This window comes from Cetorhinus maximus, unplaced genomic scaffold (assembly GCF_964194155.1).
Source record: "Cetorhinus maximus unplaced genomic scaffold, sCetMax3.hap1.1 HAP1_SCAFFOLD_915, whole genome shotgun sequence".
In the NCBI taxonomy this organism is placed as follows: domain Eukaryota; kingdom Metazoa; phylum Chordata; class Chondrichthyes; order Lamniformes; family Cetorhinidae; genus Cetorhinus; species Cetorhinus maximus.
Genome location: NW_027596857.1, coordinates 62057 through 88029, shown reverse-complemented (window position 1 = coordinate 88029; position 25973 = coordinate 62057). Strand labels below are relative to the sequence as shown.

The 25973-nt window shown below is 53.0% G+C and overlaps 3 non-coding genes and 1 pseudogene across 3 annotated transcripts; all 4 read left to right on the top strand.

Annotated features, from left to right (window-relative positions):
- Positions 1–2664: 2664 nt before the first annotated feature.
- LOC144675094 (U2 spliceosomal RNA) lies at positions 2665–2843 on the top strand (annotated as a pseudogene).
- Positions 2844–9653: 6810 nt separating this feature from the next.
- LOC144675115 (U2 spliceosomal RNA) lies at positions 9654–9837 on the top strand. The gene has a single exon (XR_013574769.1). It is a non-coding gene; the product is annotated as a U2 spliceosomal RNA (small nuclear RNA).
- Positions 9838–15005: 5168 nt separating this feature from the next.
- On the top strand, positions 15006–15190 carry LOC144675105 (U2 spliceosomal RNA). The gene has a single exon (XR_013574767.1). It is a non-coding gene; the product is annotated as a U2 spliceosomal RNA (small nuclear RNA).
- A 7441-nt stretch (positions 15191–22631) lies between these two features.
- LOC144675104 (U2 spliceosomal RNA) lies at positions 22632–22815 on the top strand. The gene has a single exon (XR_013574766.1). It is a non-coding gene; the product is annotated as a U2 spliceosomal RNA (small nuclear RNA).
- The last annotated feature ends 3158 nt before the right edge of the window (positions 22816–25973 follow it).

Genomic DNA, 25973 nt, shown 5'->3' with positions numbered 1-25973 from the left:
TCTGCTGCGGCTGCAGTCGATGGGGGTCGATGTCAAGGAGGAGCTCCAAGAGGTGAAGGGCCAGCAAGCCTCGCACTTTGCCTCGGAGGCCTCCAAGATCATCTTCCGTTCCAGAGTCCGCTCCGTGGAGCAGGATGAGACGTGCTCACGTTTCTTCTTCCAAAAGGTACACAGAGAGCGCTCTGTGATCAGCAGCCTGAAGGAAGAAGACGGCTCAGTAAAGTCATCACGGTCCGACATTCTGAGGATCAGCAAATCCTTTTATGCCGGACTGTATGACGTGAAGCCCACGGACAGCACGGCCTCCCAGTCCTTCCTGTCCTCTATCACGGAGGTCTTAGACCACAGTACGCGAGAGAGCCTGGACAAACCGCTAACTCCTGACGAACTGACTAAGGCCCTCGAGTCCTTCGAGAAGAGTAAAACCCCCGGAAGCGACGGCTTGCCGGCGGAGTTGTATTGGGCTCTGCGGGACTTGATCGGGCCAGACCTGCTAGGAGTGTACGAGAGTATGCTCCTGGCCGGTAGTATGTCAGAATCCATGAGGAAAGGCATCATCACCCTCATCTACAAGCACAAGGGGGAAAGGGAGGAAATTAGAAATTGGCGACCCATTTCACTGTTGAATGCGGACTATAAGATTCTGTCCAAGGTCATCGCCAACCGGGTCAAATCCGCTCTGGAATTGGTGATTCACCCTGACCAGACCTGCTCTGTGCCAGGCAGGAAGATCTCTGACAGCCTGGCGCTGCTCAGGGATACGATTGCCTATGTACAGGACAGGGGTGTGGATACCTGCCTCATCAGCTTGGATCAGGAGAAGGCCTTTGACAGAATATCGCACACCTACATGGGGGATGTGCTCTCCAAAATGGGCTTTGGGGAGGGAATTCGATATTGGATCCAACTGCTCTACATTAACATCAGTAGCGCAGTGTCAATCATTGGGTGGGAAACAGATAGCTTTCCGATTAAATCTGGAGTCAGGCAGGGCTGTCCTCTCTCGCCTGTCCTTTTCGTGTGTTGCATAGAACCCTTTGCCGAGTCCATCAGGAAGGATCCGGGCATAAGAGGAGTGACGATCCCAGGCAGTGGAGGCACTCAGGTAAATGCCTCCCTGTACATGGACGACGTCGCCGTTTTCTGCTCGGATCCGCTGTCGGTGCGCAGACTGATGCACATCTGCGACCAGTTCGAACTGGCCTCGGGAGCCCAGGTAAATCGTGGGAAGAGCGAGGCCATGTTCTTTGGGAACTGGGCTGACCGATCCTTTGTCCCCTTCACTGTCAGGGCTGACGGCCTGAGGGTGCTGGGGATATGGTTCGGAGGGACCGGGGCATGCGTTAGAAACTGGAAGGAGCGAGTGGCTATGGTGAAGAGGAAACTGGGCATGTGGGATCGACGCTCCCTCTCCATTGCGGGTAAGAACCTGGTCATCAGGTGTGAGGTACTCTCGCTGTTGCTGTACGTGGCGCAGGTCTGGCCCATTCCAGACTCCTGCGCGACGGCGATCACTCGAGCCATCTTCCGCTTTATCTGGAGGTCGAAAATGGATCGTGTCCGCAGGGACGCGATGTACAAGCCTCTAGATAAAGGGGGAAAAAACGTGCCCAACATCGCCCTCATCCTGATGGCCACCTTTGTGTGCGGCTGCATCAAGCGGTGCGTAGACCCTCAGTACGCAAACACCAAGTGTCACTACGTGCTGAGGTTCTACCTGTCCCCGGTGTTGCGAAGGATGGGTCTGGCCACGCTGCCGCGGAACGCTCCAAGTAGTTGGACCGCGCCGTACCACCTGTCCCTGGTGGAAAAATTGATGCAGAAAAACACCTTTGACCACAAGTCCATCAGGCAGTGGTCAGCACGTAACGTCCTAGAGGCCCTGAGGGATAAGGAGAGGGTGGACCCTGTGGGATGGTTCCCCGAGCAGACTGTCAAAGTCATTTAGCAGAATGCCTCATCGCCAGAACTTTCCAACAAGCACCAAGACGTAGCTTGGCTGGTGGTGAGAAAGGCCCTCCCCGTCAGATCCTTCCTACACGCCAGGAAGTTCACCTCCTCTGCACGTTGCCCTCGAGGTGGCTGTGGTGGGGAAGAGACCGTTGTTCACCTCCTTGTGGATTGTGCCTTTGCAAAGAAAGTCTGGAGAGAGATGCAGTGGTTGCTGTCGAGGTTCATCCCGAGCAGCTCTGTGAGACAGGACTGTGTGCTCTACGGGCTGTTCCCAGGGACACACACCGAGACAAACATCAACTGCAGCTGGAGGATCATCAACTCAGTGAAAGAGGCGCTTTGGTCTGCCCGAAACTTGTTGGTCTTCCAGCACAAAGAGTTGTCCCCGACCGATTGTTGCGGACTGGCACAATCCAAAGTCCAGGACTACGTGCTGAGGGACGCACTAAAGCTTGGGGCAGCTGCCGCAAAGGCGCAATGGGGAAGGGTCGCTGTCTACGACCTTTCTACCACAGCGCACCGAGAGACTGGGAACTGTTTAGAGCCCCTCGGGCTGTACAGATCAAAATGAAAGGCTGTAAATGATTGTAATATTGTTTGTACTGATGCACCTGGTGATACATTTTGTAAAAGTTTAACCTGGATTGTACCCTTGTAATGTTGTTTTTGAAATGGTTTGGAATGTGATTGAAGATATTTTATGAATAAAGTATATTTTTACAAAAAAAAAAAAAAAATCTGTTCTTATCAGTTTAATATCTGATACGTCCCTTATCTGGGGACCATATATTAAATTGATTTTTGGAGCAAGGAGATGGAATAGGGGCTTGCTCCGTCCACTCCACGCATCGACCCGGTATTGCAGTATCTCTGGGAACGGTGCACCCTCCCCTTTCCAGGGGATTTTCAATGCTAAAAATAGTTTTCTTACAAACATCTGCTTTCTTTACTTCTCAACATGTACATGTTCCAAAATCCAACTTTCTTTCTTTCTCTCTTTCTCTCTCTCTCACTCACTCACTCACCCGCAGCAGCTACACACAAAAAACACACACGCTCACCCAACACTCACAGACAGCACTCTCATCTCACAAACACTCTACCTCACTTATACAAAAACAGCTTTCACTTGCAAATACACCTCTCAAACACTCTCTCAGCTGCACCTTTCGCCTCACAACATTTTAAACCAGCTCTCTGCTGCCGCTGCCGCTGCTGACACAGCAACAATCAAAACTCACACCTCAAAGCTCACACACTTTACACAGCTACTCCGAAACCTCTACATCCACATTCACACAATCCTTACATTGCACAAGGAGCCCATTCCGCCCGTCGTGCCTGCACCAGCTCTCCCGGTGAACATTTCACCTCGTGCCTTTCTCCTGCCTTCTCCACGTAACCCGGCACATGCTTTCTTTTCAAATAATCATCTCATTCCCTCTTCAATTGAACCTGCCTCCGCCGCGCTATCAGGTGGTGCATTCCAGACCCTGACCGCTCGCTGCTCCTATCGCTTTTGCTTCTTTTGCCAGTTACTTTAAACCTGTGCCCTCTCCTTCTCGATCCTTGCCCCGGTGCAAACAGTTTCTCCCTATCTACTCTCTCCAGACCCCTCATGATTTTCAATACCTCTATCAAGTCTCCTCTCAGACTTCTTTTCCCCAAGGAATACAGTCCCAACTTCTCCAATCTTACTTCATAACTCAACTTCCTCGCCCCTGGAACCAAACTCGTAAACCTCTTCTGCACTCTCTCCAATGCCTCCACTACCTTCCTAAAATGCAAGTCAAAATGCAATCCCTCAGAGTCGGCATGGCTTTACGAAGAGTAAATCGTGTTTGACTAATTTGCTAGAGTTCTTTGAAGATGTGACAAGCAAAGTGGATAACGGGGATCCTGTAGATGTAGTATGTCTGGACTTCCAGAAGGCATTTGATAAGGTGCCGCACAAAAGATTAATACACAAGATAAGATCACACGCAGCTAAGGGTAATATATTAGCTTGGATAGAGGATTGGCTAACCAACAGAAAGCAGAGAGTCAAGATAAATGGGTCTTTTGTGGATGGCAAGCTGTAACTAGTGGGGTGCCACAGGGTTCGGTCCTCGGGCCCCAACTATTTACTTGGATTCAGGAGTAGAAGGTACTATAGCTAAATTTGCAGATGACACCAAAATAGGTGGGAAAGTAAGTTGCAATGAAGAAATAAGAAATTTACAAATGGATATGGACAGGTTAGGTGAATGGGCCAAAATTTGGCAGATGGAGTTTAACTAAGTTAAATAAGTTTAATAAGTGTGCGGTTATCCATTTTGGTCAGAAGAATAAAAAGGCGACTTATTATTCAAATGGAGAGAAACTTCAGAAATGCTTCAGCACAGAGGGATCTGGGTGTCCTCGCGCACGAATCGCTGAAAGCTAGTATGCAGGTACAGCAGGTAACAAGGAAGGCGAATGGAATCGCTTCTCGGCCTTTTGGCTAAGATCAAGTGTTGCAGGGGCGACACCATGGTCCTACCAAGGCAAGGTCGGGATGGAAGGGCTATAACCAATCGCAATCGAAATCCATACCGTGGGTTACCTATCACCGTCCGAGTCACGGTGAACCACAGCGAAGGAGGATCACCTATGGATCGGGGCTTCTTCACCAGGAGGATCCTGTTGAAGGCGTGCGGCTTCCAAGCTACGGAGATCTTCACCCTGCACGACTCCCGCAAAGGCGGTTATTTTGACGTGACGTTCAAGCGGGTGGCAGACTGCGTCCGGCTCCTGAGGGTGTTCGAGGAGAAGAGAGACCTGCCGGAGATGAAAATCCTGACGGCGGAGCCGCACTTTTCTCTGCCGTTGCAACGGGAACGTGAGGTGATGGTGCATGTGTACAACCCCTTCGTCCCTGTCGCCGACGTGGTCACCTTCCTCACCAGGTACTTCGATAAGGTGGGGAGCGGCACCGAGATTCGAGACGACTTGGGGATCTGGACAGGCAAACGCCTGTTTAAGGTCACGCTAAAGACCGATGGTAAGGGAGCCATTTTCCACCCTCCTTCCAGTTTCGCTATCGGGGGAAACCGTGGCTACCTGGTCTACGCTGGGCAACCCAAGCATTGTCGCTCATGCGGCAAGGCTGGTCATGTGGCGGCCAACTGCAGCGCCTCCCTCTGCAAGATCTGCAAACAGGAAGGGCACCAGACAAAAGACTGCAAACAGGCCAAGTGCTGCAACCTGTGTGGCGAGGCAAGTCACCTCTACAGGACCTGCCCCAAACGCTGCCGTACTTACGCACAGGCAGCCAAAGCCGACCACGGGGAAGCAGAAGAAATGTTCCGTGTCACTCCAACCACCAAGGCCCCCAGGGAGCTCAACGGGACAAAGGAGGACACAGAGAGAGACAAGGTGGAGAAAGAGATTGAGGCAACAGAGAGCCAATCAACAGCACCACCCCCTGAACCTTCCAGTCCTCAGGACAGCGAATCAATGGAGGAGGAGGCAGCAGTGGAAAAGCAGCAGGGGGAGTGGCGGACGGTGAAGAACAAGAAAAGTAAGAGGGAGCGAAGAAGAAGCAAAGGCGTTTCCCAGAGAAGCGGCAAGAGGCGTCTCCCATCCGACACGGATGACAAGGGCAGCAGCTCTTCGGATGAGGAAGTGCCAGAGCGGCACCGACAGAAGAGGCGGCAAAGCTCCAGGGCGTTGGAGGACGAGACACCCGAGCTCCAGAAAATTGGAGACAACAAGGAGACCAGCGCACCCCAACTTGGCCTGCAACCTGAGGAGGCCAGTGCACCACAGCCCCTGGAATCTGGGAGCAGTGAGGCAATCATCGCACCCCAGCTCCAGGAAGCCGGGAACAGCAACCCCCCAGAGGGGGTGAGTTTTGGAGAAGCTTCTCCAGCAAAGGTCATCTCAAAATCCGCTCACTACGTGAACCTCCAGATGCCACTGGAGCAGAACACGGCCAAGGAGATCTACCTCAGCCCATCCAAAGTGAAGGAATTTGAGCTCACTACGGGTATGAAGGAGCAGACTAAAGGTCTGGGACTCTCAGAGACAGTGGGTTTGGTAGGAGAATAAATGCTTTAATATGGGTTTAAAGATTGTATCCATAAATGTGCGTAGCATTAAATCTACTACGCGATGTGTTGCGACCTTGGACTACCTAGCCAAGGTCAAAGCTGACCTGTTGTTTCTGCAGGAGTGTGCGATACCGCACCTCAGCTCCTACAGGCAATGGTCACGATGGTGGTCCCACGGGCCATCGATCTGGTCGGGCGGAAACGACTCTCGTTCCTCCGGCCTGGGTATTCTGCTGCGGGGAGGCAACTTCACCGTCTCCGAGGTCAAGGAGGTGGTGGGCGGGCGACTCCTGGTAGCAGACGTAATGTACAAGAACGCTCCACTCCGGTTAATTAACGTGTACGGCCCGGCACAAGGGGCTGAGCGGCTGGAGGTTTTTCAGCAGCTCCCACTGCTGCTGGCGACCTCCAGGCCGGTCATTCTGGGCGGGGACTTCAACTGCATCATCGATGCGGCTGGACGATCCGGCAGGGCCGGAAGCAGATTGGACGCTACGTCCAGATCCCTGATGGAAACAGTTAAGGATGCCAAGCTGCACGACGTCTTCAGCAACCCTGCAGACGGAGCGCAGCGTAGATACACCTGGTCGCGGCCAGACGGGTCCATTCGTTCCAGGATAGACTTCCTGTTTGTGTCCCGTGCATTCACAGTCAGATCCACCGAGGTCAAGCCGGTGTTCTTCTCTGACCACTGCCTCCTACTGGCGGACTGCCACTTGGAGGAAGACCTGAGGGTGGGCAGGGGGGCATGGAAGCTAAATGTGCAACTGCTGACCCCAGAGAACATTGAGGAGCTCAAGAGGGATTACAAAGGTTGGAGAACCGTGAAACCCCTCTTTGAGTCCCTGACACACTGGTGGGAAGTGATCAAGGGAAGCATCAAGAGGTTTTTCATCCTCAAAGGCACCCAGAAAGCTAGAAAGGAACAGAGGGAAATGTCCCGACTCCAGGAAAAGATGCAGAATCTGCTCCGGCTGCAGTCGATGGGGGTCGATGTCAAGGAGGAGCTCCAAGAGGTGAAGGGCCAGCAAGCCTCGCACTTTGCCTCGGAGGCCTCCAAGATCATCTTCCGTTCCAGAGTCCGCTCCGTGGAGCAGGATGAGACGTGCTCACGTTTCTTCTTCCAAAAGGTACACAGAGAGCGCTCTGTGATCAGCAGCCTGAAGGAAGAAGACGGCTCAGTAAAGTCATCACGGTCCGACATTCTGAGGATCAGCAAATCCTTTTATGCCGGACTGTATGACGTGAAGCCCACGGACAGCACGGCCTCCCAGTCCTTCCTGTCCTCTATCACGGAGGTCCTAGACCACAGTACGCGGGAGAGCCTAGACAAACCGCTAACTCCTGACGAACTGACTAAGGCCCTCGAGTCCTTCGAGAAGAGTAAAACCCCCGGAAGCGACGGCCTGCCGGCGGAGTTGTATTCGGCTCTGTGGGACTTGATCGGCCCAGACCTGCTAGAAGTGTACGAGGGTATGCTCCTGGCCGGCAGCATGTCAGAATCCATGAGGAAAGGCATCATCACCCTCATCTACAAGCACAAGGGGGAAAGGGAGGAAATTAGAAATTGGCGACCCATTTCACTGTTGAATATGGACTATAAGATTCTGTCCAAGGTCATCGCCAACCGGGTCAAATCCGCTCTGGAATTGGTGATTCACCCTGACCAGACCTGCTCTGTGCCAGGCAGGAAGATCTCTGACAGCCTGGCGCTGCTCAGGGATACGATTGCCTATGTACAGGACAGGGGTGTGGATACCTGCCTCATCAGCTTGGATCAGGAGAAGGCCTTTGACAGAATATCGCACACCTACATGGGGGATGTGCTCTCCAAAATGGGGTTTGGGGAGGGAATTCGAAATTGGATCCAACTGCTCTACACTAACATCAGTAGCGCAGTCTCAATCAATGGGTGGGAAACAGATAGCTTTCCGATTAAATCTGGAGTCAGGCAGGGCTGCCCTCTCTCGCCTGTCCTTTTTGTGTGCTGCATAGAACCCTTTGCCGAGTCCATCAGGAAGGATCCGGGCATAAGAGGAGTGACGATCCCAGGCAGTGGAGGCACTCAGGTAAAAGCCTCCCTGTACATGGACGACGTCGTCGTCTTCTGCTCGGATCCGCTGTCGGTGCGCAGACTGATGCACGTCTGCGACCAGTTCGAACTGGCCTCGGGAGCCAAGGTAAATCGTGGGAAGAGCGAGGCCATGTTCTTTGGGAAGTGGGCTGACCGATCCTTTGTCCCCTTCACTGTCAGGGCTGACGGCCTGAAGGTGCTGGGGATATGGTTCGGAGGGACCGGGGCATGCGTTAGAAACTGGAAGGAGCGAGTGGCTATGGTGAAAAGGAAACTGGGCATGTGGGAGCGACGCTCCCTCTCCATTGCGGGTAAGAACCTGGTCATCAGGTGTGAGGTACTCTCGCTGTTGCTGTACGTGGCGCAGGTCTGGCCCATTCCACACTCCTGCGCGACGGCGATCACTCGAGCCATCTTCCGCTTTATCTGGAGGTCGAAAATGGATCGTGTCTGCAGGGACGCGATGTACAAGCCTCTAGATAAAGGGGGAAAAAACGTGCCCAACATCGCCCTCATACTGATGGCCACCTTTGTGTGCGGCTGCATCAAGCGGTGCGTAGACCCTCAGTACGCAAACACCAAGTGTCACTACGTGCTGAGGTTCTACCTGTCCCCGGTGTTGCGAAGGATGGGTCTGGCCACGCTGCCGCGGAACGCTCCAAGTAGTTGGACCGTGCCGTACCACCTGTCCCTGGTGGAAAAATTTATGCAGAAAAACACCTTTGACCACAAGTCCATCAGGCAGTGGTCAGCACGTAACGTCCTAGAGGCCCTGAGGGATAAGGAGAGGGTGGACCCTGTGGGATGGTTCCCCGAGCAGACTGTCAAAGTCATTTGGCAGAATGCCTCATCGCCAGAACTTTCCAACAAGCACCAAGACGTAGCTTGGCTGGTGGTGAGAAAGGCCCTCCCCGTCAGATCCTTCCTACACGCCAGGAGTCTCACCCCCTCTGCACGATGCCCTCGAGGTGGCTGTGGTGGGGAAGAGACCGTTGTTCACCTCCTTGTGGATTGTGCCTTTGCAAAGAAAGTCTGGAGAGAGATGCAGTGGTTGCTGTCGAGGTTCATCCCGAGCAGTTCTGTGACACAGGACTCTGTGCTCTACGGGCTGTTCCCAGGGACACACACCGAGACAAACATCAACTGCAGCTGGAGGATCATCAACTCGGTGAAAGACGCGCTTTGGTCTGCCCGAAACTTGTTGGTCTTCCAGCACAAAGATTTGTCCCCGACCGATTGTTGCGGACTGGCACAATCCAAAGTCCAGGACTACGTGCTGAGGGACGCACTAAAGCTTGGGGCAGCTGCCGCAAAGGCGCAATGGGGAAGGGTCGCTGTCTAAGACCTTTCTACCACAGCGCACCGAGAGACTGGGAACTGTTTAGAGCCCCTCGGGCTGTACAGATCAAAATGAAAGGCTGTAAATGACTGTAATATTGTTTGTACTGATGCACCTGGTGATACATTTTGTAAAAGTTTAACCTGGATTGTACCCTTGTAATGTTGTTTTTGAAATGGTTTTGAATGTGATTGAAGATTTTTATGAATAAAGTATATTTTTACAAAAAAAAAAAAAAAAAAAAAAATCTGTTCTTATCAGTTTAATATCTGATACGTCCCTTATCTGGGGACCATATATTAAATTGATTTTTGGAGCAGGGAGATGGAATAGGGGCTTGCCAAGATCAAGTGTAGTGTTGCAGGGGCGACACCATGGTCCTGCCATGGCAAGGTCGGGATGGAAGGGCGAAAACCAATCGCAATCCCAATTCATACCGTGGGTTACCTATCACCGTCCGAGTCACGGTGAACCACAGCGACGAAGGAGGATCACCTATGGATCGGGGCTTCTTCACCAGGAGGATCCTGTTGAAGGCGTGCGGCTTCCAAGCTACGGAGATCTTCACCCTGCACGACTCCCGCAAAGGTGGTTATTTTGACGTCACGTTCAAGCAAGTGGCAGACTGCGTCCGGCTCCTGAGGGTGTTCGAGGAGAAGAGAGACCTGCCGGAGATGAAGATCCTGACGGCGGAGCCGCACTTCTCTCTGCCGTTGCAACGGGAACGTGAGGTGATGGTGCATGTGTACAACCCCTTCGTCCCTGTCGCCGACGTGGTCACCTTCCTCACCAGGTACTTCGATAAGGTGGGGAGCGGCACCGAGATTCGAGACGACTTGGGGATCTGGACAGGCAAACGCCTGTTTAAGGTCACGCTAAAGACCGATGGTAAGGGAGCCATTTTCCACCCTCCTTCCAGTTTCGCTATCGGGGGAAACCGTGGCTACCTGGTCTACGCTGGGCAACCCAAGCATTGTCGCTCATGCGGCAAGGCTGGTCATGTGGCGGCCAACTGCAGCGCCTCCCTCTGCAAGATCTGCAAACAGGAAGGGCACCAGACAAAAGACTGCAAACAGGCCAAGTGCTGCAACCTGTGTGGCGAGGCAAGTCACCTCTACAGGACCTGCCCCAAACGCTGCCGTACTTACGCACAGGCAGCCAAAGCCGACCACGGGGAAGCAGAAGAAATGTTCCGTGTCACTCCAACCACCAAGGCCCCCAGGGAGCTCAACGGGACAAAGGAGGACACAGAGAGAGACAAGGTGGAGAAAGAGATTGAGGCAACAGAGAGCCAATCAACAGCACCACCCCCTGAACCTTCCAGTCCTCAGGACAGCGAATCAATGGAGGAGGAGGCAGCAGTGGAAAAGCAGCAGGGGGAGTGGCGGACGGTGAAGAACAAGAAAAGTAAGAGGGAGCGAAGAAGAAGCAAAGGCGTTTCCCAGAGAAGCGGCAAGAGGCGTCTCCCATCCGACACGGATGACAAGGGCAGCAGCTCTTCGGATGAGGAAGTGCCAGAGCGGCACCGACAGAAGAGGCGGCAAAGCTCCAGGGCGTTGGAGGACGAGACACCCGAGCTCCAGAAAATTGGAGACAACAAGGAGACCAACGCACCCCAACTTTGCCTGCAACCTGAGGAGGCCAGTGCACCACAGCCCCTGGAATCTGGGAGCAGTGAGGCAATCATCGCACCCCAGCTCCAGGAAGCCGGGAACAGCAACCCCCCAGAGGGGGTGAGTTTTGGAGAAGCTTCTCCAGCAAAGGTCATCTCAAAATCCGCTCACTACGTGAACCTCCAGATGCCACCGGAGCAGAACACGGCCAAGGAGATCTACCTCAGCCCATCCAAAGTGAAGGAATTTGAGCTCACTACGGGTATGAAGGAGCAGACTAAAGGTCTGGGACTCTCAGAGACAGTGGGTTTGGTAGGAGAATAAATGCTTTAATATGGGTTTAAAGATTGTATCCATAAATGTGCGTAGCATTAAATCTACTACGCGATGTGTTGCGACCTTGGACTACCTAGCCAAGGTCAAAGCTGACCTGTTGTTTCTGCAGGAGTGTGCGATACCGCACCTCAGCTCCTACAGGCAATGGTCACGATGGTGGTCCCACGGGCCATCGATCTGGTCGGGCGGAAACGACTCTCGTTCCTCCGGCCTGGGTATTCTGCTGCGGGGAGGCAACTTCACCGTCTCCGAGGTCAAGGAGGTGGTGGGCGGGCGACTCCTGGTAGCAGACGTAATGTACAAGAACGCTCCACTCCGGTTAATTAACGTGTACGGCCCGGCACAAGGGGCTGAGCGGCTGGAGGTTTTTCAGCAGCTCCCACTGCTGCTGGCGACCTCCAGGCCGGTCATTCTGGGCGGGGACTTCAACTGCATCATCGATGCGGCTGGACGATCCGGCAGGGCCGGAAGCAGATTGGACGCTACGTCCAGATCCCTGATGGAAACAGTTAAGGATGCCAAGCTGCACGACGTCTTCAGCAACCCTGCAGACGGAGCGCAGCGTAGATACACCTGGTCGCGGCCAGACGGGTCCATTCGTTCCAGGATAGACTTCCTGTTTGTGTCCCGCGCATTCACAGTCAGATCCACCGAGGTCAAGCCGGTGTTCTTCTCTGACCACTGCCTCCTACTGGCGGACTGCCACTTGGAGGAAGACCTGAGGGTGGGCAGGGGGGCATGGAAGCTAAATGTGCAACTGCTGACCCCAGAGAACATTGAGGAGCTCAAGAGGGATTACAAAGGTTGGAGAACCGTGAAACCCCTCTTTGAGTCCCTGACACACTGGTGGGAAGCGATCAAGGGAAGCATCAAGAGGTTTTTCATCCTCAAAGGCACCCAGAAAGCTAGAAAGGAACAGAGGGAAATGTCCCGACTCCAGGAAAAGATGCAGAATCTGCTCCGGCTGCGGTCGATGGGGGTCGATGTCAAGGAGGAGCTCCAAGAGGTGAAGGGCCAGCAAGCCTCGCACTTTGCCTCGGAGGCCTCCAAGATCATCTTCCGTTCCAGAGTCCGCTCCGTGGAGCAGGATGAGACGTGCTCACGTTTCTTCTTCCAAAAGGTACACAGAGAGCGCTCTGTGATCAGCAGCCTGAAGGAAGAAGACGGCTCAGTAAAGTCATCACGGTCCGACATTCTGAGGATCAGCAAATCCTTTTATGCCGGACTGTATGACGTGAAGCCCACGGACAGCACGGCCTCCCAGTCCTTCCTGTCCTCTATCACGGAGGTCCTAGACCACAGTACGCGGCAGAGCCTAGACAAACCACTAACTCCTGACGAACTGACTAAGGCCCTCGAGTCCTTCGAGAAGAGTAAAACCCCCGGAAGCGACGGCCTGCCGGCGGAGTTGTATTCGGCTCTGTGGGACTTGATCGGCCCAGACCTGCTAGAAGTGTACGAGAGTATGCTCCTGGCCGGCAGCATGTCAGAATCCATGAGGAAAGGCATCATCACCCTCATCTACAAGCACAAGGGGGAAAGGGAGGAAATTAGAAATTGGCGACCCATTTCACTGTTGAATATGGACTATAAGATTCTGTCCAAGGTCATCGCCAACCGGGTCAAATCCGCTCTGGAATTGGTGATTCACCCTGACCAGACCTGCTCTGTGCCAGGCAGGAAGATCTCTGACAGCCTGGCGCTGCTCAGGGATACGATTGCCTATGTACAGGACAGGGGTGTGGATACCTGCCTCATCAGCTTGGATCAGGAGAAGGCCTTTGACAGAATATCGCACACCTACATGGGGGATGTGCTCTCCAAAATGGGCTTTGGGGAGGGAATTCGAAATTGGATCCAACTGCTCTACACTAACATCAGTAGCGCAGTCTCAATCAATGGGTGGGAAACAGATAGCTTTCCGATTAAATCTGGAGTCAGGCAGGGCTGCCCTCTCTCGCCTGTCCTTTTTGTGTGCTGCATAGAACCCTTTGCCGAGTCCATCAGGAAGGATCCGGGCATAAGAGGAGTGACGATCCCAGGCAGTGGAGGCACTCAGGTAAAAGCCTCCCTGTACATGGACGACGTCGCCGTCTTCTGCTCGGATCCGCTGTCGGTGCGCAGACTGATGCACGTCTGCGACCAGTTCGAACTGGCCTCGGGAGCCAAGGTAAATCGTGGGAAGAGCGAGGCCATGTTCTTTGGGAAGTGGGCTGACCGATCCTTTGTCCCCTTCACTGTCAGGGCTGACGGCCTGAAGGTGCTGGGGATATGGTTCGGAGGGACCGGGGCATGCGTTAGAAACTGGAAGGAGCGAGTGGCTATGGTGAAAAGGAAACTGGGCATGTGGGAGCGACGCTCCCTCTCCATTGCGGGTAAGAACCTGGTCATCAGGTGTGAGGTACTCTCGCTGTTGCTGTACGTGGCGCAGGTCTGGCCCATTCCACACTCCTGCGCGATGGCGATCACTCGAGCCATCTTCCGCTTTATCTGGAGGTCGAAAATGGATCGTGTCTGCAGGGACGCGATGTACAAGCCTCTAGATAAAGGGGGAAAAAACGTGCCCAACATCGCCCTCATACTGATGGCCACCTTTGTGTGCGGCTGCATCAAGCGGTGCGTAGACCCTCAGTACGCAAACACCAAGTGTCACTACGTGCTGAGGTTCTACCTGTCCCCGGTGTTGCGAAGGATGGGTCTGGCCACGCTGCCGCGGAACGCTCCAAGTAGTTGGACCGTGCCGTACCACCTGTCCCTGGTGGAAAAATTTATGCAGAAAAACACCTTTGACCACAAGTCCATCAGGCAGTGGTCAGCACGTAACGTCCTAGAGGCCCTGAGGGATAAGGAGAGGGTGGACCCTGTGGGATGGTTCCCCGAGCAGACTGTCAAAGTCATTTGGCAGAATGCCTCATCGCCAGAACTTTCCAACAAGCACCAAGACGTAGCTTGGCTGGTGGTGAGAAAGGCCCTCCCCGTCAGATCCTTCCTACACGCCAGGAGTCTCACCCCCTCTGCACGATGCCCTCGAGGTGGCTGTGGTGGGGAAGAGACCGTTGTTCACCTCCTGGTGGATTGTGCCTTTGCAAAGAAAGTCTGGAGAGAGATGCAGTGGTTGCTGTCGAGGTTCATCCCGAGCAGTTCTGTGACACAGGACTCTGTGCTCTACGGGCTGTTCCCAGGGACACACACCGAGACAAACATCAACTGCAGCTGGAGGATCATCAACTCGGTGAAAGAGGCGCTTTGGTCTGCCCGAAACTTGTTGGTCTTCCAGCACAAAGAGTTGTCCCCGACCGATTGTTGCGGACTGGCACAATCCAAAGTCCAGGACTACGTGCTGAGGGACGCACTAAAGCTTGGGGCAGCTGCCGCAAAGGCGCAATGGGGAAGGGTCGCTGTCTAAGACCTTTCTACCACAGCGCACCGAGAGACTGGGAACTGTTTAGAGCCCCTCGGGCTGTACAGATCAAAATGAAAGGCTGTAAATGACTGTAATATTGTTTGTACTGATGCACCTGGTGATACATTTTGTAAAAGTTTAACCTGGATTGTACCCTTGTAATGTTGTTTTTGAAATGGTTTTGAATGTGATTGAAGATTTTTATGAATAAAGTATATTTTTACAAAAAAAAAAAAAAAAAAAAAATCTGTTCTTATCAGTTTAATATCTGATACGTCCCTTATCTGGGGACCATATATTAAATTGATTTTTGGAGCAGGGAGATGGAATAGGGGCTTGCTCCGTCCACTCCACGCATCGACCCGGTATTGCAGTATCTCTGGGAACGGTGCACCCTCCCCTTTCCAGGGGATTTTCAATGCTAAAAATAGTTTTCTTACAAACATCTGCTTTCTTTACTTCTCAACATGTACATGTTCCAAAATCCAACTTTCTTTGGAAAAACTCAGCAAGTCTGGCAGCATCGGCGGAGAAGAAATCAGTCAACGTTTCGAGCCCTCATGGCCCTTCAGCAGAACTGAAGCATAGTTTCAACAAGGGAGAAATATAAATTGGTTTAAGGTGGGTGGGGGGGAAGAGACACATTGAGGGTGTGGTGTGAGCAGATAATCAAAAGATGTCAGAGACAAAAGGGTCAAAGAGGTGTTGAAGGTGGTGGTCTTTGTCTGAGAAAAGTGCTAATTAAGAATGCAAGACAGGATATTCAAAGTACAGCTCTAGTGGGGGTGGGGTGGAAAGACTAAAGGTCTTTAGTCATTCTTAATTAGCACTTTTCTCAGACAAAGACCACCACCTTCAACACCTCTTTGACCCTTTTGTCTCTGACATCTTTTGATTATCTGCTCACACTACACCCTCAATGTGTCTCTTCCCCCCCCACCCACCTTAAACCAATTTATATTTCTCCCTTGTTGAAACTATGCTTCAGTTCTGCTGAAGGGCCATGAGGGCTCGAAACGTTGACTGGTTTCTTCTCCGCCGATGCTGCCAGACTTGCTGAGTTTTTCCAGGTAATTCTGTTTTTATTTTGTTTTGGATTTCCAGCATCCGCAGTAGCTTTTAGCTTTTTGTTTTTATCCAACTTTCTTTCTTTCTCTCTCTCTCTCTCTCTCTCTCTCTCACTCACTCACCCGCAGCAGCTACACACAAAAAACACGCACGCTCACCCAACACTCACAGACAGCACTCTCATCTCACAAACACTCTACCTCACTTATACAAAAACAGCTTTCACTTGCAAATACACCTCTCAAACACTCTCTCAGCTGCACCTTTCGCCTCACAACATTTTAAACCAGCTCTCTGCTGCCGCTGCCGCTGCTGACACAGCAACAATCAAAACTCACACCTCAAAGCTCACACACTTTACACAGCTACTCCGAAACCTCTACATCCACATTCACACAATCCTTACATTGCACAAGGAGCCCATTCCGCCCGTCGTGCCTGCACCAGCTCTCCCGGTGAACATTTCACCTCGTGCCTTTCTCCTGCCTTCTCCACGTAACCCGGCACATGCTTTCTTTTCAAATAATCATCTCATTCCCTCTTCAATTGAACCTGCCTCCGCCGCGCTATCAGGTGGTGCATTCCAGACCCTGACCGCTCGCTGCTCCTATCGCTTTTGCTTCTTTTGCCAGTTACTTTAAACCTGTGCCCTCTCCTTCTCGATCCTTGCCCCGGTGCAAACAGTTTCTCCCTATCTACTCTCTCCAGACCCCTCATGATTTTCAATACCTCTATCAAGTCTCCTCTCAGACTTCTTTTCCCCAAGGAATACAGTCCCAACTTCTCCAATCTTACTTCATAACTCAACTTCCTCGCCCCTGGAACCAAACTCGTAAACCTCTTCTGCACTCTCTCCAATGCCTCCACTACCTTCCTAAAATGCAAGTCAAAATGCAATCCCTCAGAGTCGGCATGGCTTTACGAAGAGTAAATCGTGTTTGACTAATTTGCTAGAGTTCTTTGAAGATGTGACAAGCAAAGTGGATAACGGGGATCCTGTAGATGTAGTATGTCTGGACTTCCAGAAGGCATTTGATAAGGTGCCGCACAAAAGATTAATACACAAGATAAGATCACACGCAGCTAAGGGTAATATATTAGCTTGGATAGAGGATTGGCTAACCAACAGAAAGCAGAGAGTCAAGATAAATGGGTCTTTTGTGGATGCCAAGCTGTAACTAGTGGGGTGCCACAGGGTTCGGTCCTCGGGCCCCAACTATTTACTTGGATTCAGGAGTAGAAGGTACTATAGCTAAATTTGCAGATGACACCAAAATAGGTGGGAAAGTAAGTTGCAATGAAGAAATAAGAAATTTACAAATGGATATGGACAGGTTAGGTGAATGGGCCAAAATTTGGCAGATGGAGTTTAACTAAGTTAAATAAGTTTAATAAGTGTGCGGTTATCCATTTTGGTCAGAAGAATAAAAAGGCGACTTATTATTCAAATGGAGAGAAACTTCAGAAATGCTTCAGCACAGAGGGATCTGGGTGTCCTCGCGCACGAATCGCTGAAAGCTAGTATGCAGGTACAGCAGGTAACAAGGAAGGCGAATGGAATCGCTTCTCGGCCTTTTGGCTAAGATCAAGTGTTGCAGGGGCGACACCATGGTCCTACCAAGGCAAGGTCGGGATGGAAGGGCTATAACCAATCGCAATCGAAATCCATACCGTGGGTTACCTATCACCGTCCGAGTCACGGTGAACCACAGCGAAGGAGGATCACCTATGGATCGGGGCTTCTTCACCAGGAGGATCCTGTTGAAGGCGTGCGGCTTCCAAGCTACGGAGATCTTCACCCTGCACGACTCCCGCAAAGGCGGTTATTTTGACGTGACGTTCAAGCGGGTGGCAGACTGCGTCCGGCTCCTGAGGGTGTTCGAGGAGAAGAGAGACCTGCCGGAGATGAAAATCCTGACGGCGGAGCCGCACTTTTCTCTGCCGTTGCAACGGGAACGTGAGGTGATGGTGCATGTGTACAACCCCTTCGTCCCTGTCGCCGACGTGGTCACCTTCCTCACCAGGTACTTCGATAAGGTGGGGAGCGGCACCGAGATTCGAGACGACTTGGGGATCTGGACAGGCAAACGCCTGTTTAAGGTCACGCTAAAGACCGATGGTAAGGGAGCCATTTTCCACCCTCCTTCCAGTTTCGCTATCGGGGGAAACCGTGGCTACCTGGTCTACGCTGGGCAACCCAAGCATTGTCGCTCATGCGGCAAGGCTGGTCATGTGGCGGCCAACTGCAGCGCCTCCCTCTGCAAGATCTGCAAACAGGAAGGGCACCAGACAAAAGACTGCAAACAGGCCAAGTGCTGCAACCTGTGTGGCGAGGCAAGTCACCTCTACAGGACCTGCCCCAAACGCTGCCGTACTTACGCACAGGCAGCCAAAGCCGACCACGGGGAAGCAGAAGAAATGTTCCGTGTCACTCCAACCACCAAGGCCCCCAGGGAGCTCAACGGGACAAAGGAGGACACAGAGAGAGACAAGGTGGAGAAAGAGATTGAGGCAACAGAGAGCCAATCAACAGCACTACCCCCTGAACCTTCCAGTCCTCAGGACAGCGAATCAATGGAGGAGGAGGCAGCAGTGGAAAAGCAGCAGGGGGAGTGGCGGACGGTGAAGAACAAGAAAAGTAAGAGGGAGCGAAGAAGAAGCAAAGGCGTTTCCCAGAGAAGCGGCAAGAGGCGTCTCCCATCCGACACGGATGACAAGGGCAGCAGCTCTTCGGATGAGGAAGTGCCAGAGCGGCACCGACAGAAGAGGCGGCAAAGCTCCAGGGCGTTGGAGGACGAGACACCCGAGCTCCAGAAAATTGGAGACAACAAGGAGACCAGCGCACCCCAACTTGGCCTGCAACCTGAGGAGGCCAGTGCACCACAGCCCCTGGAATCTGGGAGCAGTGAGGCAATCATCGCACCCCAGCTCCAGGAAGCCGGGAACAGCAACCCCCCAGAGGGGGTGAGTTTTGGAGAAGCTTCTCCAGCAAAGGTCATCTCAAAATCCGCTCACTACGTGAACCTCCAGATGCCACCGGAGCAGAACACGGCCAAGGAGATCTACCTCAGCCCATCCAAAGTGAAGGAATTTGAGCTCACTACGGGTATGAAGGAGCAGACTAAAGGTCTGGGACTCTCAGAGACAGTGGGTTTGGTAGGAGAATAAATGCTTTAATATGGGTTTAAAGATTGTATCCATAAATGTGCGTAGCATTAAATCTACTACGCGATGTGTTGCGACCTTGGACTACCTAGCCAAGGTCAAAGCTGACCTGTTGTTTCTGCAGGAGTGTGCGATACCGCACCTCAGCTCCTACAGGCAATGGTCACGATGGTGGTCCCACGGGCCATCGATCTGGTCGGGCGGAAACGACTCTCGTTCCTCCGGCCTGGGTATTCTGCTGCGGGGAGGCAACTTCACCGTCTCCGAGGTCAAGGAGGTGGTGGGCGGGCGACTCCTGGTAGCAGACGTAATGTACAAGAACGCTCCACTCCGGTTAATTAACGTGTACGGCCCGGCACAAGGGGCTGAGCGGCTGGAGGTTTTTCAGCAGCTCCCACTGCTGCTGGCGACCTCCAGGCCGGTCATTCTGGGCGGGGACTTCAACTGCATCATCGATGCGGCTGGACGATCCGGCAGGGCCGGAAGCAGATTGGACGCTACGTCCAGATCCCTGATGGAAACAGTTAAGGATGCCAAGCTGCACGACGTCTTCAGCAACCCTGCAGACGGAGCGCAGCGTAGATACACCTGGTCGCGGCCAGACGGGTCCATTCGTTCCAGGATAGACTTCCTCTTTGTGTCCCGTGCATTCACAGTCAGATCCACCGAGGTCAAGCCGGTGTTCTTCTCTGACCACTGCATCCTACTGGCGGACTGCCACTTGGAGAAGGACCTGAGGGTGGGCAGGGGGGCATGGAAGCTATTCGTGCAACTGCTGACCCCAGAGAACATTGAGGAGCTCAAGAGGGCTTATGAAGGTTGGAGAACCATGAAACCCCTCTTTGAGTCTGACACACTGGTGGGAAGCGATCAAGGGAAACACCAAGAGGTTTTTCATCCTCAAAAGCATCCAGAAAGCTAGAAAGGAAGAGAGGGAAATGTCCCGACTCCAGAAAAACATGCAGAATCTGCTCCGGCTGCAGTCGGTGGGGGTCGATGTCAAGGAAGAACTCCAAGAGGTGAAGAGCCAGCAAGCCTCGCACTTTGCCTCCAAGAACATCTTCCGTTCCAGAGTCCGCTCCGTGGAGCAGGATGAGACGTGCTCACGTTTCTTCTTCCAAAAGGAACAGAGAGAGAGCTCTGTGTTCAGCAGCCTGAATGAAGAAGACAGATCAGTAAAGTCAGCGCAGTCCGACATTTTGAGGATCAGCAAATCCTTTTATGCCGGATTTTATGACGTGAAGCCGACGGACAGCACGGCCTCCCAGTCCTCCTTGTCCTCTATCACGGAGGTCTTAGGCGACAGTACACGGGAGAGGCTGGACAAACCGCGAACTCCTGACGAACTGACTTAGGCCCTTGAGTCCTTCGAGAAGAGTAAATCTCCCCAGAAGCGACGGCTTGCCGGCGGAGTTGTATTGGGCTCTGTGGGACTGGATGGGCCCAGACCTGCTAGGGGTGTACGAGAGTATGCTCCTGGCCGGCAGTATGTCAGAATCCATGAGGAAAGGCATCATCACCCTCATGTACAAGCACAAGGAAGAAAGGGAGGAAATTAGAAATTGGCGACCCATTTCACTGTTGAATGTGGACTATAAGATTCTGTCCAAGGTCATCGCCAATCGGGTCAAATCCGCTCTGGAATTGGTGATACACCCTGACCAGACCTGCACTGTGCCGGGCAGGAAGATCTCTGACAGCCTGGCGCTGCTCAGGGATACGATTGCCTATGTGCAGGACAGGGGTGTGGACACCTGCCTCATCAGCCTGGATTAGGAGAAAGCCTTTGACAGAATATCGCACACCTACATGGTGGATGTGCTCTCAAAATGGGGTTTGGGGAGGGAATTCGCAATTGGATCCAGTTGGATCCTACTCTACACTAACATCAGTAGCGCAGTCTCAATCAATGGGTGGGAATCAGATAGCTTTCCAATTAAATCTGGAGTCAGGCAGGGCTGTCCTCTCTCGCCTGTTCTTTGCTGAGTCCATCAGGAAGGATCCGGGCATTAGAGGAGTGACGATCCCAGGCAGTGGAGGCACTCAGGTAAAAGCCTCCCTGTACATGGACGACGTCGCCGTCTTCTGCTCGGATCCGCTGTCGGTGCGCAGACTGATGCACATCTGCGACCAGTTTGAACTGGCCTCGGGAGCCAAGGTAAATCGTGGGAAGAGCGAGGCCATGTTCTTTGGGAACTGGGCTGACCGATCCTTTGTCCCCTTCACTGTCAGGGCTGACGGCCTGAAGGTGCTGGGGATATGGTTCGGAGGGACCGGGGCATGCGTTAGAAACTGGAAGGAGCGAGTGGCTATGGTGAAGAGGAAACTGGGCATGTGGGAGCGACGCTCCCTCTCCATTGCGGGTAAGAACCTGGTCATCAGGTGTGAGGTACTCTCGCTGTTGCTGTACGTGGCGCAGGTCTGGCCCATTCCAGACTCCTGCGCGACGGCGATCACTCGAGCCATCTTCCGCTTTATCTGGAGGTCGAAAATGGATCGTGTCCGCAGGGACGCGATCTACAAGCCTCTAGATAAAGGGGGAAAAAAGGTGCCCAACATCGCCCTCATACTGATGGCCACCTTTGTGTGCGGCTGCATCAAGCGGTGCGTAGACCCTCAGTACGCAAACACCAAGTGTCACTACGTGCTGAGGTTCTACCTGTCCCCGGTGTTGCGAAGGATGGGTCTGGCCACGCTGCCGCGGAACGCTCCAAGTAGTTGGACCGTGCCGTACCACCTGTCCCTGGTGGAAAAATTGATGCAGAAAAACACCTTTGACCACAAGTCCATCAGGCAGTGGTCAGCACGTAACGTCCTAGAGGCCCTGAGGGATAAGGAGAGGGTGGACCCTGTGGGATGGTTCCCCGAGCAGACTGTCAAAGTCATTTGGCAGAATGCCTCATCGCCAGAACTTTCCAACAAGCACCAAGACGTAGCTTGGCTGGTGGTGAGAAAGGCCCTCCCCGTCAGATCCTTCCTACACGCCAGGAAGCTCACCCCCTCTGCACGTTGCCCTCGAGGTGGCTGTGGTGGGGAAGAGACCGTTGTCCACCTCCTTGTGGATTGTGCCTTTGCAAAGAAAGTCTGGAGAGAGATGCAGTGGTTGCTGTCGAGGTTCATCCCGAGCAGTTCTGTGACACAGGACTCTGTGCTCTACGGGCTGTTCCCAGGGACACACACCGAGACAAACATCGACTGCAGCTGGAGGATCATCAACTCGGTGAAAGAGGCGCTTTGGTCTGCCCGAAACTTGTTGGTCTTCCAGCACAAAGAGTTGTCCCCGACCGATTGTTGCGGACTGGCACAATCCAAAGTCCAGGACTACGTGCTGAGGGACGCACTAAAGCTTGGGGCAGCTGCCGCAAAGGCGCAATGGGGAAGGGTCGCTGTCTAAGACCTTTCTACCACAGCGCACCGAGAGACTGGGAACTGTTTAGAGCCCCTCGGGCTGTACAGATCAAAATGAAAGGCTGTAAATGATTGTAATATTGTTTGTACTAATGCACCTGGTGATACATTTTGTAAAAGTTTAACCCTGGATTGTACCCTTGTAAGGTTGTTTTTGAAATGGTTTGGAATGTGATTGAAGATATTTTATGAATAAAGTATATTTTTACAAAAAAAAAAAAAAAAAAAAATCTGTTCTTATCAGTTTAATATCTGATACGTCCCTTATCTGGGGACCATATATTAAATTGATTTTTGGAGCAGGGAGATGGAATAGGGGCTTGCTCCGTCCACTCCACGCATCGACCCGGTATTGCAGTATCTCTGGGAACGGTGCACCCTCCCCTTTCCAGGGGATTTTCAATGCTAAAAATAGTTTTCTTACAAACATCTGCTTTCTTTACTTCTCAACATGTACATGTTCCAAAATCCAACTTTCTTTCTTTCTCTCTCTCTCTCTCTCTCTCTCTCTCACTCACTCACTCACCCGCAGCAGCTACACACAAAAAACACGCACTCTCACCCAACACTCGCTGGCAGGGCCGGCAGCAGATTGGACGCTACGTCCAGATCCCTGATGGAAACAGTTAAGGATGCCAAGCTGCACGACGTCTTCAGCAACCCTGCAGACGGAGCGCAGCGTAGATACACCTGGTCGCGGCCAGACGGGTCCATTCGTTCCAGGATAGACTTCCTGTTTGTGTCCCGTGCATTCACAGTCAGATCCACCGAGGTCAAGCCGGTGTTCTTCTCTGACCACTGCCTCCTACTGGCGGACTGCCACTTGGAGAAGGACCTGAGGGTGGGCAGGGGGGCATGGAAGCTAAATGTGCAACTGCTGACCCCAGAGAACATTGAGGAGCTCAAGAGGGATTACAAAGGTTGGAGAACCGTGAAACCCCTCTTTGAGTCCCTGACACACTGGTGGGAAGCGATCAAGGGAAACATCAAGAGGTTTTTCATCCTCAAAGGCACCCAGAAAGCTAGAAAGGAACCGAGGGAAATGTCCCGACTCCAGGAAAAGATGCAGAATCTGCTCCGGCTGCAGTCGATGGGGGTCGATGTCAAGGAGGAGCTCCAAGAGGTGAAGGGCCAGCAAGCCTCGCACTTTGCCTCGGAGGCCTCCAAGATCATCTTCCGTTCCAGAGTCCGCTCCGTGGAGCAGGATGAGACGTGCTCACGTTTCTTCTTCCAAAAGGTACACAGAGAGCGCTCTGTGATCAGCAGCCTGAAGGAAGAAGACGGCTCAGTAAAGTCATCACGGTCCGACATTCTGAGGATCAGCAAATCCTTTTATGCCGGATTGTATGACGTGAAGCCCACGGACAGCACGGCCTCCCAGTCCTTCCTGTCCTCTATCACGGAGGTCTTAGACCACAGTACGCGGGAGAGCCTGGACAAACCGCTAACTCCTGATGAACTGACTAAGGCCCTCGAGTCCTTGGAGAAGAGTAAAACCCCCGGAAGCGACGGCTTGCCGACGGAGTTGTATTCGGCTCTGTGGGACTTGATCGGGCCAGACCTGCTAGGAGTGTACGAGAGTATGCTCCTGGCCGGTAGTATGTCAGAATCCATGAGGAAAGGCATCATCACCCTCATCTACAAGCACAAGGGGGAAAGGGAGGAAATTAGAAATTGGCGACCCATTTCACTGTTGAATGTGGACTATAAGATTCTGTCCAAGGTCATCACCAACCGGGTCAAATCCGCTCTGGAATTGGTGATTCACCCTGACCAGACCTGCACTGTGCCGGGCAGGAAGATCTCTGACAGCCTGGCGCTGCTCAGGGATACGATTGCCTATGTGCAGGACAGGGGTGTGGACACCTGCCTCATCAGCCTGGATTAGGAGAAAGCCTTTGACAGAATATCGCACACCTACATGGTGGATGTGCTCTCAAAATGGGGTTTGGGGAGGGAATTCGCAATTGGATCCAGTTGGATCCTACTCTACACTAACATCAGTAGCGCAGTCTCAATCAATGGGTGGGAATCAGATAGCTTTCCAATTAAATCTGGAGTCAGGCAGGGCTGTCCTCTCTCGCCTGTTCTTTGCTGAGTCCATCAGGAAGGATCCGGGCATTAGAGGAGTGACGATCCCAGGCAGTGGAGGCACTCAGGTAAAAGCCTCCCTGTACATGGACGACGTCGCCGTCTTCTGCTCGGATCCGCTGTCGGTGCGCAGACTGATGCACATCTGCGACCAGTTTGAACTGGCCTCGGGAGCCAAGGTAAATCGTGGGAAGAGCGAGGCCATGTTCTTTGGGAACTGGGCTGACCGATCCTTTGTCCCCTTCACTGTCAGGGCTGACGGCCTGAAGGTGCTGGGGATATGGTTCGGAGGGACCGGGGCATGCGTTAGAAACTGGAAGGAGCGAGTGGCTATGGTGAAGAGGAAACTGGGCATGTGGGAGCGACGCTCCCTCTCCATTGCGGGTAAGAACCTGGTCATCAGGTGTGAGGTACTCTCGCTGTTGCTGTACGTGGCGCAGGTCTGGCCCATTCCAGACTCCTGCGCGACGGCGATCACTCGAGCCATCTTCCGCTTTATCTGGAGGTCGAAAATGGATCGTGTCCGCAGGGACGCGATCTACAAGCCTCTAGATAAAGGGGGAAAAAAGGTGCCCAACATCGCCCTCATACTGATGGCCACCTTTGTGTGCGGCTGCATCAAGCGGTGCGTAGACCCTCAGTACGCAAACACCAAGTGTCACTACGTGCTGAGGTTCTACCTGTCCCCGGTGTTGCGAAGGATGGGTCTGGCCACGCTGCCGCGGAACGCTCCAAGTAGTTGGACCGTGCCGTACCACCTGTCCCTGGTGGAAAAATTGATGCAGAAAAACACCTTTGACCACAAGTCCATCAGGCAGTGGTCAGCACGTAACGTCCTAGAGGCCCTGAGGGATAAGGAGAGGGTGGACCCTGTGGGATGGTTCCCCGAGCAGACTGTCAAAGTCATTTGGCAGAATGCCTCATCGCCAGAACTTTCCAACAAGCACCAAGACGTAGCTTGGCTGGTGGTGAGAAAGGCCCTCCCCGTCAGATCCTTCCTACACGCCAGGAAGCTCACCCCCTCTGCACGTTGCCCTCGAGGTGGCTGTGGTGGGGAAGAGACCGTTGTCCACCTCCTTGTGGATTGTGCCTTTGCAAAGAAAGTCTGGAGAGAGATGCAGTGGTTGCTGTCGAGGTTCATCCCGAGCAGTTCTGTGACACAGGACTCTGTGCTCTACGGGCTGTTCCCAGGGACACACACCGAGACAAACATCGACTGCAGCTGGAGGATCATCAACTCGGTGAAAGAGGCGCTTTGGTCTGCCCGAAACTTGTTGGTCTTCCAGCACAAAGAGTTGTCCCCGACCGATTGTTGCGGACTGGCACAATCCAAAGTCCAGGACTACGTGCTGAGGGACGCACTAAAGCTTGGGGCAGCTGCCGCAAAGGCGCAATGGGGAAGGGTCGCTGTCTAAGACCTTTCTACCACAGCGCACCGAGAGACTGGGAA